Consider the following 9,641-nt stretch of genomic DNA (forward strand, 5'->3'; position numbering starts at 1 on the left):
AAAAGGCGTTTTGAAGATATTGAGCCCGATTTAAACCTTCCCTCTATAAGCGCTGATATATCAGGGCATAGTTTTAGCTCTGAGAATAAAAGCATGTGTGACTTGGGCGTGCAGCACCTGGTACCAACTCTAGATAGTCGGGCGTAGCGGCGATAGGATTTATGGGGAGGTAGGCCAACCATGTGGAGGCCCCCCCACCCACCACAATTTTTTCAAATCCGTCCACGTGGATTATTTAATTTTTTTAAGCAAGTGGTGCAATTTGTGGGTAAAATGGGTACGCGACGAAAAATTAGAGTTAATTATGAATATAAACATTACTAAAAACTGAGTGTGTGTTGATCCTTTTTTGTGTACCGATAACACTTTACAAATGAGTGGTTATTTACTTATTTCTACCACTGAATTCCAGTCTATCAATTTACATTAATTCCTTCAGTACTTCGCATGTACATCCCTTACATCAGAACTTACAACTTTACGAAAATGAATGTTCGTAGGTACACTAAGTTAAGTAAGTTTAAGAACCATTAATTTGTAAAGATAAAATTAAAGATACAATTTCTATATAGTAACGCTCGCGAAAAATTAAAACTAAAAAATAAACTACTGTCAAAGAAAAGTTACTCGTACCTTTAAAAGGAATAAAAACAGCAGTGTCGTTAAGCCAATCACTCGCATTGAATATTGGAAAATTAATATAATAATAATAATCAGCTAGGCTAATACCCAAATAAATTATTTCGCAAACAAATTACAGAATTTTCTGATATTAAATAATTTGGAGGCCCATATATTACATTTTGGAGGCCCCTTAAGACGACTTATAGAGGCCCCTACCAAAATTTCAAGTAGGCCCAGGCCTACCCCGGCCTATTGCTGGCGCCGCTACTGATCCGCTTATGCCGCATTTCGTACCCAATACTGTCCAAAGCCGTTTTGAAGAAAATATGGACAGTAGCGAAAGGAAGCGAGCCGCTATGGCTCAGAAGCGGCTCGCACTTTACTCAGATCCTCAGAAATCATAAAGTTGTGAAGGCACACAACTGCCTTTATGATATTATCTAAATTTTCAGGCTTGCCTTTAATAGCCTGGCGAAATATACGCCATCGTGCAGCCGCAATTCCAAAAGAATTTTCGAATTAGTCGTGAATCTTGACAAAGTACAATCAATGTCTGATTACCAGGATGCCAGGGATCTAAATTTTACACTTCATGATCCAAATTTTACGATTCCAATTTGTTAATGCTCGTTCGAGTCTTTGAGTTCAAAAGAAATGGATATTTGACTCTTCAGAGTCCAATATTTTAACTAATTATTGATTATGATCTTGACTAATTTCCAAGTGGTATTAAAATAATGAACTCTCTGGGTAATTTTAATTTTATATATAAACTCAGTCCACTTAAACCTTGGTGACGAACTCTGGTACCCGATTGAGTTCGAGAAACACGATTTTAAAGTAGGAGTCCCCGAATCAGACTTGAGGCCGAGTACTCTCACAGCCCTATAATGAACCAATATCTGTTGCAATGAACATTTCTATAATTATTAGTACTACGACAAATATGGATGGCCCACAATTCACAGCGGATATGGATAACTGTGAGGCTAACAATGAAGGAAATAATGATGCAACTGCTTCAAAAATATTTCACAAAATGTTGGAGATTAAAATTAATGAGTAAACCTTTTGTATAATAAATTAATATTGTAACAAAGATAATTAACCAATCTAAGTAATTGCAGAGATTTATCCAATGAAGATGAATCATCCAAGGACTTTGACCATCGGAATGTGCTAATGCAACTAGTAGTCATATGAATGGCTGCAAAAAGCCAACCTTGACCAAGAATCGAAAGTTAGATGAAATGGATGAATGAGACAAAACAGTGTTTACAAAATTTAGTAGGGAACCAAAATAACAAAGGGGAAGAATTTTACTATTTTTCTTCTTTAATGCAAAGGTTTAAAAAATTAAACCAAAAAAAACAAAGGGAATTTAGACACCAAAAAGAAAACATTTTGTATCAATTAGAGGATGATAGTGATTAAATTTTTAAGTATTCAGTAATTAAGTTATGATCTATTAACATATTCTAATTTCCAGGGTACTTGCCCCTCATTACATAAATAATTAGTAAGCGTATTTCTTAAATTCCTAGCATTTGCGCTATGATGATTAGTACGTTAAGTAGGTTGTAGGTCACGGAGTATATTCTCTGAATTTTACATTATCCATTGACCTTCAATGGTATTTCCATCACTATCCATTGCGTCTGAAAATCCAGGACAATCGTATTTTCTTTCTTGGGGCACTTTACTCAGTTCCTCAGTAATCATAAAGTTGTGAAGGCACACAACTGCCTTTATGATATTATCTAAATTTTCAGGCTTTAATAGCCTAGCGAAATATACGCCATCGTGCAGCAGCAATTCCAAAAGAATTTTCGATCACTCTTCTCGCTCGACTTGAACAATATACTGGGGAAATGGAATATCACTATTTGGTAACAAACGATTTTCTGGTAGTATCAATGTGTTATTTTTTCAATTTATGTCCAAACAACGAGGCAGAAAATATGCCCCCGTCACTTTGACTACCCAAAGCTCCTATATCCACCATTGTAAAGCGATATTGGGAATCACACAGTGCTAGTAAAACAATACTGTATGTGCCTTTATAATTAAAGTACTTCGAACCAGATTTCGCAGTTCATTCAATCATTACGTGTTTGCCATCAATAGCGCCTAAACAATGTGGCATATTCCACCTACGTTCAAAACCCTCCGCTATCTTTAACCATTCGGGTACGTTTGGTAGCATTTTAATATGAAGTGGCTGTAATATTTTCCAAATTGAAGCGCATGTTTCTTGGATGATATTGCTATTCTAAATCCAAATGATAAACTTATTTTCATATCACCACTTGCCAAATACCTAGGTTTGAAAAAAGCTAGTTAATAATTTTGTTTACTGTTAAGCTGGCCATACCAATTAAATTAAATTACCGCACTGTTAGTTCAGCTAGGGGAATGGCAGCTCTAAACTTAGTGTCCTTTTTTGCTATTGTTGGTCCCGAGGGGCTAACCACTCTTAGAAAGTCTGTACACCAGATTACGCTTAGATTAGCACTGCCAAAGGCAGGGACTTCAAAGAATACGCGTAATCCCATTAGTACAGTCAAAGGTACGGCTCTGTACACCGATTACGCGGAGTGATCAGCCCCTCGGTTGGTCCTACCAATTTAAGAAGCTTGTCAAATTGATCGGCCAACATCCGAAAAAACCTTCGAAAATACAATTTAGTATATTTCATTAATCAATTACCTTAAGTAAAATTGAGTAAACATACCGAAAATGGTTCTCCCTATCACGAAATCAAATTTCTTTCACCAAGTAGCCTGGTTGTTTTCTCTTATAAATTTCTTTTACCCAAACCGACCTTTCATATCAGCTCTGTTTTTGAACTCGATAATTGGTGTAGAATAAAAGGAAATTTATCAGGCTTATATGTGCTTTAGTTATTAATTCGTTGTTGTCTGATAAATCATCCATGTTTAGGCCTACGCAAACGTGGTTTCGAAGGGGCGACTCACGAGCTTCGTTTTCCAAATCGGAATAAAAAGCGCCAAAAATCTTCCGATAAAATTCGCCTAGTGAAAATGCGTCACCGCTGGCGGAGAGCGGATCGATAAAATCGCTTGCCGTCGACACCGAGTTTTTCCGCCCCAAAATCCGCCAAGTCAAAATCGGGCTTTAGGCTATTTTATCCTCTGCCATATTAGAGTTGAAAAAAGCGGGGGTTGAAGTAGTCGCCTGTGTAAATGATATGGGTGGTGGTTATCAGGGGTTTCGGAGATAATTAGGGGTTTCGGAGATAATTAGGGGTATCTTTAAATAGGACATGCTTTTCAAACCCAACTGACTCTAAGAAAAAAATTGTTTTGCTGACGCTCCCCATCTATTAAAGTTAATAAGAAACTGGTTTTTGGATACAGGATTTATTCTTGATGACCGAAAAATTTCAGACGAACCAGTTTTACAAATGGTTAGACAAGATAATGGTGAAATCAAAATGTGCCCAAAACTTACTACTATGCATTTCAACTGTGTTAAAATACAAAGACCAAATGTAAGGTTATCTCATAACGTGGCAACAGCTGTCAAAAGAATGGGGCTCTCGAGTAAAACAGCCGAATTCATAGAAACAGTGAATGAATGGTTTGATGTAATGAACATTTACGTTAAATACGATTCTCCTGAATCTACACTTACCAAAAAATAAGTTGGATTTCAGTTTGTATACACATTATTAGTTGATATTAACTTGGTATTAAGTAGGCTCAAGTTGTCAGCATATTACGAGTTACTAGTTGAAGGGGTAATAAGTTGTTAGGAAAATACTTCTTTTTTCAAGTTTGAAATTAGTTGGTTTTTTGTAGTCAGGAAGTTACATATTATTTTTAAAATGATCGGTCAACTTTGTCTGCCTTAAACGTCTCTGACTCAGCCGTCCGCACAGCTCTGCAATCGTTTCCAGCCGGCTCCGCCGGGGGCCTCGATTCGTTGTCCCCTCAGCACCTCAAGGATCTTGCAGGCCCAAATTCTGGGGTATCCGGCGATTGTCTGCTGAAGTCGCTCACGAGACTATGTAATCTTATGCTCGATGGCCTCGTCCCTCAGGAGATCTGCCCTGTGCTGTACGGCGCCTCCCTGTGCGCTCTCAAGAAGAAGGACGGGGGTATCCGTCCTATCGCTGTTGGCCATACCGTTCGGCGTCTGGTAGCCAAGTTAGCTTGCTCGCATATTGCGCCAATTCTCGGCCCTTTTTTTCGTCCATCGCAGTTGGGGTTCGGTACTCATGGGAGGGGGGGGCGAAGCCGCGGCTCACGTCGCCTGGCGCTACGTTAACCACCCTCATCAGGCTCCCACTGTTTTACTAAAAGTCGATTTCTTAAACGCTTTCAACATGATCCGACGAGACCGTCTACTTGAATGCGTTCGCAAGGATACCCCCGACCTCTATTGGTTCTTACGCCAATGCTATAGGGCGACATCACATCTCGCCTACGGTGAATCAATCCTGTCATCCGAACGGGGTGTTCAGCTGGGCGACCCATTGGGTCCAGCGCTCTTTTGCCTCCTTGTGCATAGAGTGGCTTCCCGCATGGGATCTGAGCTTAACATCTGGTACTTCGATGATTCAACGCGGGGCGGCAGTCCACGTTCCGTCCTCGACGACCTGCTACTTCTCCAAGAACTTTCCGCTGATATCGGCCTGGAGCTCAACCCCTCCAAATGCGAGTTATTACTCCTAAACCCCGGCGGCTTTGACCTTCAACACTACCAATCTATGTTCCATGCGGTGGCTCCTGGCGTTAAACTATTATCGCGCTCCGAATACATCCTCATAGGAGCTCCCCTTTCGGACGAGGCTATCTCCACTTGCTTGTCCTCTAAGGCCGAGGCCTTGAATTACCATGGTCGGAAATCTTCAGCAAATATCTGCCCATCAGGGTTTTTTTCTATTGAAAAACTCAATTGCTATCCCGAAGCTATCGTATCTCCTCCGCAGCGCCCCCGTTTGGCGTGACGTCTCTGGCCTTACGTCATTCGACGAAACCCTTCGTTCGGCGCTGCAAACAGTTACGAACACTCTCATGGTCGAGGCACCTTGGCTACAGTCGTCACTTCCCGTGTCTCGGGGAGGCCTGGGTATTCGCCACGTCTCTACTCTCGCTCTCCCCGCCTATCTCTCGTCGGTATCCAGCGTGGAGGCCTTAGTCCGCGCTATTCTGCCTGCATCTATCGACCCTAACGGGTTAGATTTTTCCGACGCTTCATCTCAGTGGGAAATCCTTTCGGGTGCGGTCTTGCCATGGCCGGATCTCCGAAGTCATCAACGCGCGTGGGAGGCCCCTCTTGTCGAGCTGTCTATCACTCGGTTGTCCGCCCGTACTTCCAACGACAGGGACAAAGCTCGGCTACTCTCGGTCAGCTCCGCGGACTCTGGGTGTTGCCTAAACGCCCTTCCTTCGCCGTCTTTGGGCACGCTCTTAGACGACGACTCCTTCCGGATCGCTGTCGGCCTTCGGTTGGGTGCCGACATTTGTGTCCCGCACGTTTGCAACTGTGGTAGCCGTGTGGACTCCTTGGGCACCCACGGTTTGAGTTGCAAACGAAGCTCTGGTCGGCTGTCGCGCCACGGCTCCGTCAATGACCTACTTAAACGCGCCCTCATTTCTGCCGGTGTTCCGGCCATTCTTGAACCCCCCGGCCTGTCGCGGGACGATGGGAAACGACCCGATGGCATGACATTGGTCCCATGGTCCGGTGGAAAATCCCTGGTCTGGGACTTTACGTGCACCGACCCTCTATCCCCGTCCTACTTGGCGTCTTCCTCTTCAGCCCCCCTCTGGGCGGCAACCCAGGCCGAATTACGGAAGAACTCCAAATACGCGGGCTTGGAAAATCGGTTCATCTTTACTGCTGTCACGGTTGCAACCCTGGGATCCTTCGGGCGGGATGGTCTGGCCTTGATCCATTCGATAGGCCGTCGGATCAAGGAGGTCACAGGCGAGCATCGGTCGGTGACTTTCCTCTTGCAACGGATCGCCATCGCGGTGCAGAGGCAATGCGGCCTCAGTACTAAACACTTTCCCTCCGGGCGCCACCTTAGGTGATTGTTTGTACTCCCTGCCCTAAGTGTTCGTGTGGGGTTTTTTTATTGTTATTATTTGTGTACCGTATAATTTAAAGTATTAAAGTTTTACATTTTAAGTTGGTTTTACGTTTGTGATTTTATTGCAATAAGGTTTAAAATGTTGTAACAAATATTTTTCTACTGGATAACTTAATAACAACTAAATGCCACAAATTATGGCATTAAATTAAAGTTGTTGATCCAAGTTAATAATTATTTTATAAAACTTGAAGCACCTCTTCCAAAATCTTTAATCAAACATTTTAATTAGGTCAGTGTTATCTTTACAACATTCGGGGGCCAGAAACGTGCTGGGCTTAAAAGATATAAAGTCAGCCGGGGTCGGGGGGGGGGGGAGCCTATAATCTAGGTAATAAAACTCTTAAAGGGAATATAAGCTACTATTTCTATATCGCCCACTAAAGGTTCCGCGATTGACCCTCTGTCCATTTGCTATTGAGATAGACCCCTTTACTTATTCAATCATCATAGGTTCGTCTCTTAATATCTTAAAGCGCCTATAGATGGCACTTGCATCGAAGTGGTTGATTGGTCAAAATCTTTTTTTTAGAAATTGTATTTCTGTGGAATGCTTCTCAGATTCTCAGTGTTTATTCCAAGTTAAAAAAAATTTGTTTTATTGAATTGAGCAAAAAATAGTATCAATACGATAAGTAAGACTTTTATTACTGTTTTAGTGTTACTTTCTATAAATTGAAAGTTTTAAATAAGTATTTTTTTAAGATATTGATTATTTATATTCAAGTGATAATAAGCCTTGGTTAAAGTCATAATGGGAAAAGTTTGTTGTGTGCTGGGTTGCAAGCAGCGAATGCCATCAAAAATTGTAAGACTATTACAACTTCAATTTAATAATTAAAATTGCGAAGTCATGAATTTTAATAAAGGTGTCATATCATAAAGTACCCAAAGATCAGGTGACAAGACAATTTTGGCTCAAGCGAATAAGGCGTCGCGATTATATTTACTCTCCAAACGTGACAAACATTTTTGTTTGTTCTCACCATTTTAAAACCTCTGATTATATGTCATGTCGAGTTAATTAAAGAAAGCTGTTAAAAGATGGTGCTGTACCTAGCGTATTTGACTGGGATTTTAGCCATGGAAATTCTGTAGCAGTAAACTCGGAAGAGGGAAATACTGTTTCACCAAAACAACCAAGTGTATCTCTAGAGAAGCCGAAAACTTTTCCAAACTTTACTACAGATGAAAACATCATTGTACAAGACATTTTAAATGAAATGATTAGAAAGATAAACATAAACGACCATCAACAGAAAGAACTTGTAATTGAAGAGGCAGTTATACAAATACCATCCGAGTCGTGTTGCACTTGTTTGGAAAACATTGAAGATCTAAAGGCTGAAATTGAGATACTAAAACATAAACTGGATGTTGCGAATCATAAACTTAGGCAAGCTGAAATTACGCTTAAAGATGAAACCAGGAAACGAGAGCTTGCTGAAAAAAAATTAAAGATTCAAAGCTCAGTATTGACAATATTAAAGATAGCGATGATAATATATTATTCTACACGGGCTTGCCAACATACAAGAAACTCATGGCACTATTAGAATTTCTTAATCCGGGGGAAAATGGTGAAAATGTTATTCTTTGGAAGAGTGGAAAAGACAAACAAGGCGTTCCCACTAAAGTATCTCCGGCTGGGCGTCCTAGAAAGTTGGATGTCAGTGACCAATTTTTAATTGTTTTGATGCGTATAAGGCCCGGACTGTTTATTTTATTTAGCGCAAAGATTTGCTGTTTCATCAAGCACTATCAGTAATATCTATAATACATGGATAAATTTCATGTATTTTAGATTAGGTCAAATAAACATATGGCCTACACGAGAAAGCATTGATGCTACAATGCCTTAAGAATTCAAAATGAACTATCCCACCACTCGTGTTTTGTTAGACGCGACAGAAATTAAGTGCTAGACACCGTCTTCATTAGTGTTACAATCTGGAACATATTCCAATTATAAGTCGTGCAATACTTTGAAGGGCCTACTTGGTGTTAGTCCTAACGGTTATGTAACTTTTGTTTCACATTTACTCACTGGCTCAATTTCAGATCAAGAAATAACACGCAGAAGTGGTTTTTTAACTTTAGACTTTTCCCCAAATGACTCTGTTATGGCTGATAAAGGTTTAATTATTGATAAACTACTTGATAAAATTAACGTGAAGCTTAATATACCCCCATTTTTGGGCAATAGAAATCAGTTCACCAAAGCAGAGCTTGAAGAGACCCAAAAAATAGCAGCTCTAAGAATTCACGTGGAACGCAGAATAGCTAGAATTATGGGGTTTCATATTTTTGACCGCCCAATCCCACTTAGTCTTGTACCAGTAGTTAACCAACTATGGACCATAGTGGCAATACTAACAAATTTTCAAACTCCGATCATTCGGAGTAAAGAAATTACAGGCGATAGTTTGAACAATGAAACCCTGGATGACACTCTTAAATGGGATGAGGACGAAGTCCATGATAACGAAGACAATTTCCTTGATTTGAATGGAGAGGACTTCGAAGAAGAAATTATAGAACCAGAAAACTATTCATTAGACACCAGTCTTAGTGCTTCAGCTGAGGTTAGTTTTGAAGAACCTCCAACGGTAGATTTGACCAATGATGAATAAATGAATGATCTTTTTAAAATATTAAAAAAATGTCTTTTATTTAAAACCAGGTACATGTCTAGGAACTTATAAAAGAAACAAATGATCTTTAGTTAATATTTATTTAATTTTAACATAAAGTTGTTTCGGCTAGTTTCGGTAACATATGACTAAAATAGAAGTTTTTCATGACTTTACTTACTTCTCTCCACCTAATTTCATCAAAATGCACCCTTAAAATTATCATTCCAGCAGGAAAGAACGTGACATAATCACAACAA

General features: G+C 40.1%; 1 pseudogene; it reads left to right on the forward strand.

Moving 5' to 3' along the window:
- The first annotated feature begins 8,541 nt into the window (after window positions 1-8,541).
- Window positions 8,542-9,381, forward strand: LOC149957550 (uncharacterized; annotated as a pseudogene).
- The last annotated feature ends 260 nt before the right edge of the window (window positions 9,382-9,641 follow it).

The sequence above is a fragment of the Leiobunum rupestre genome, chromosome 2 (assembly GCF_980474605.1).
Source record: "Leiobunum rupestre chromosome 2, qqLeiRupe1.1.hap1, whole genome shotgun sequence".
In the NCBI taxonomy this organism is placed as follows: domain Eukaryota; kingdom Metazoa; phylum Arthropoda; class Arachnida; order Opiliones; family Sclerosomatidae; genus Leiobunum; species Leiobunum rupestre.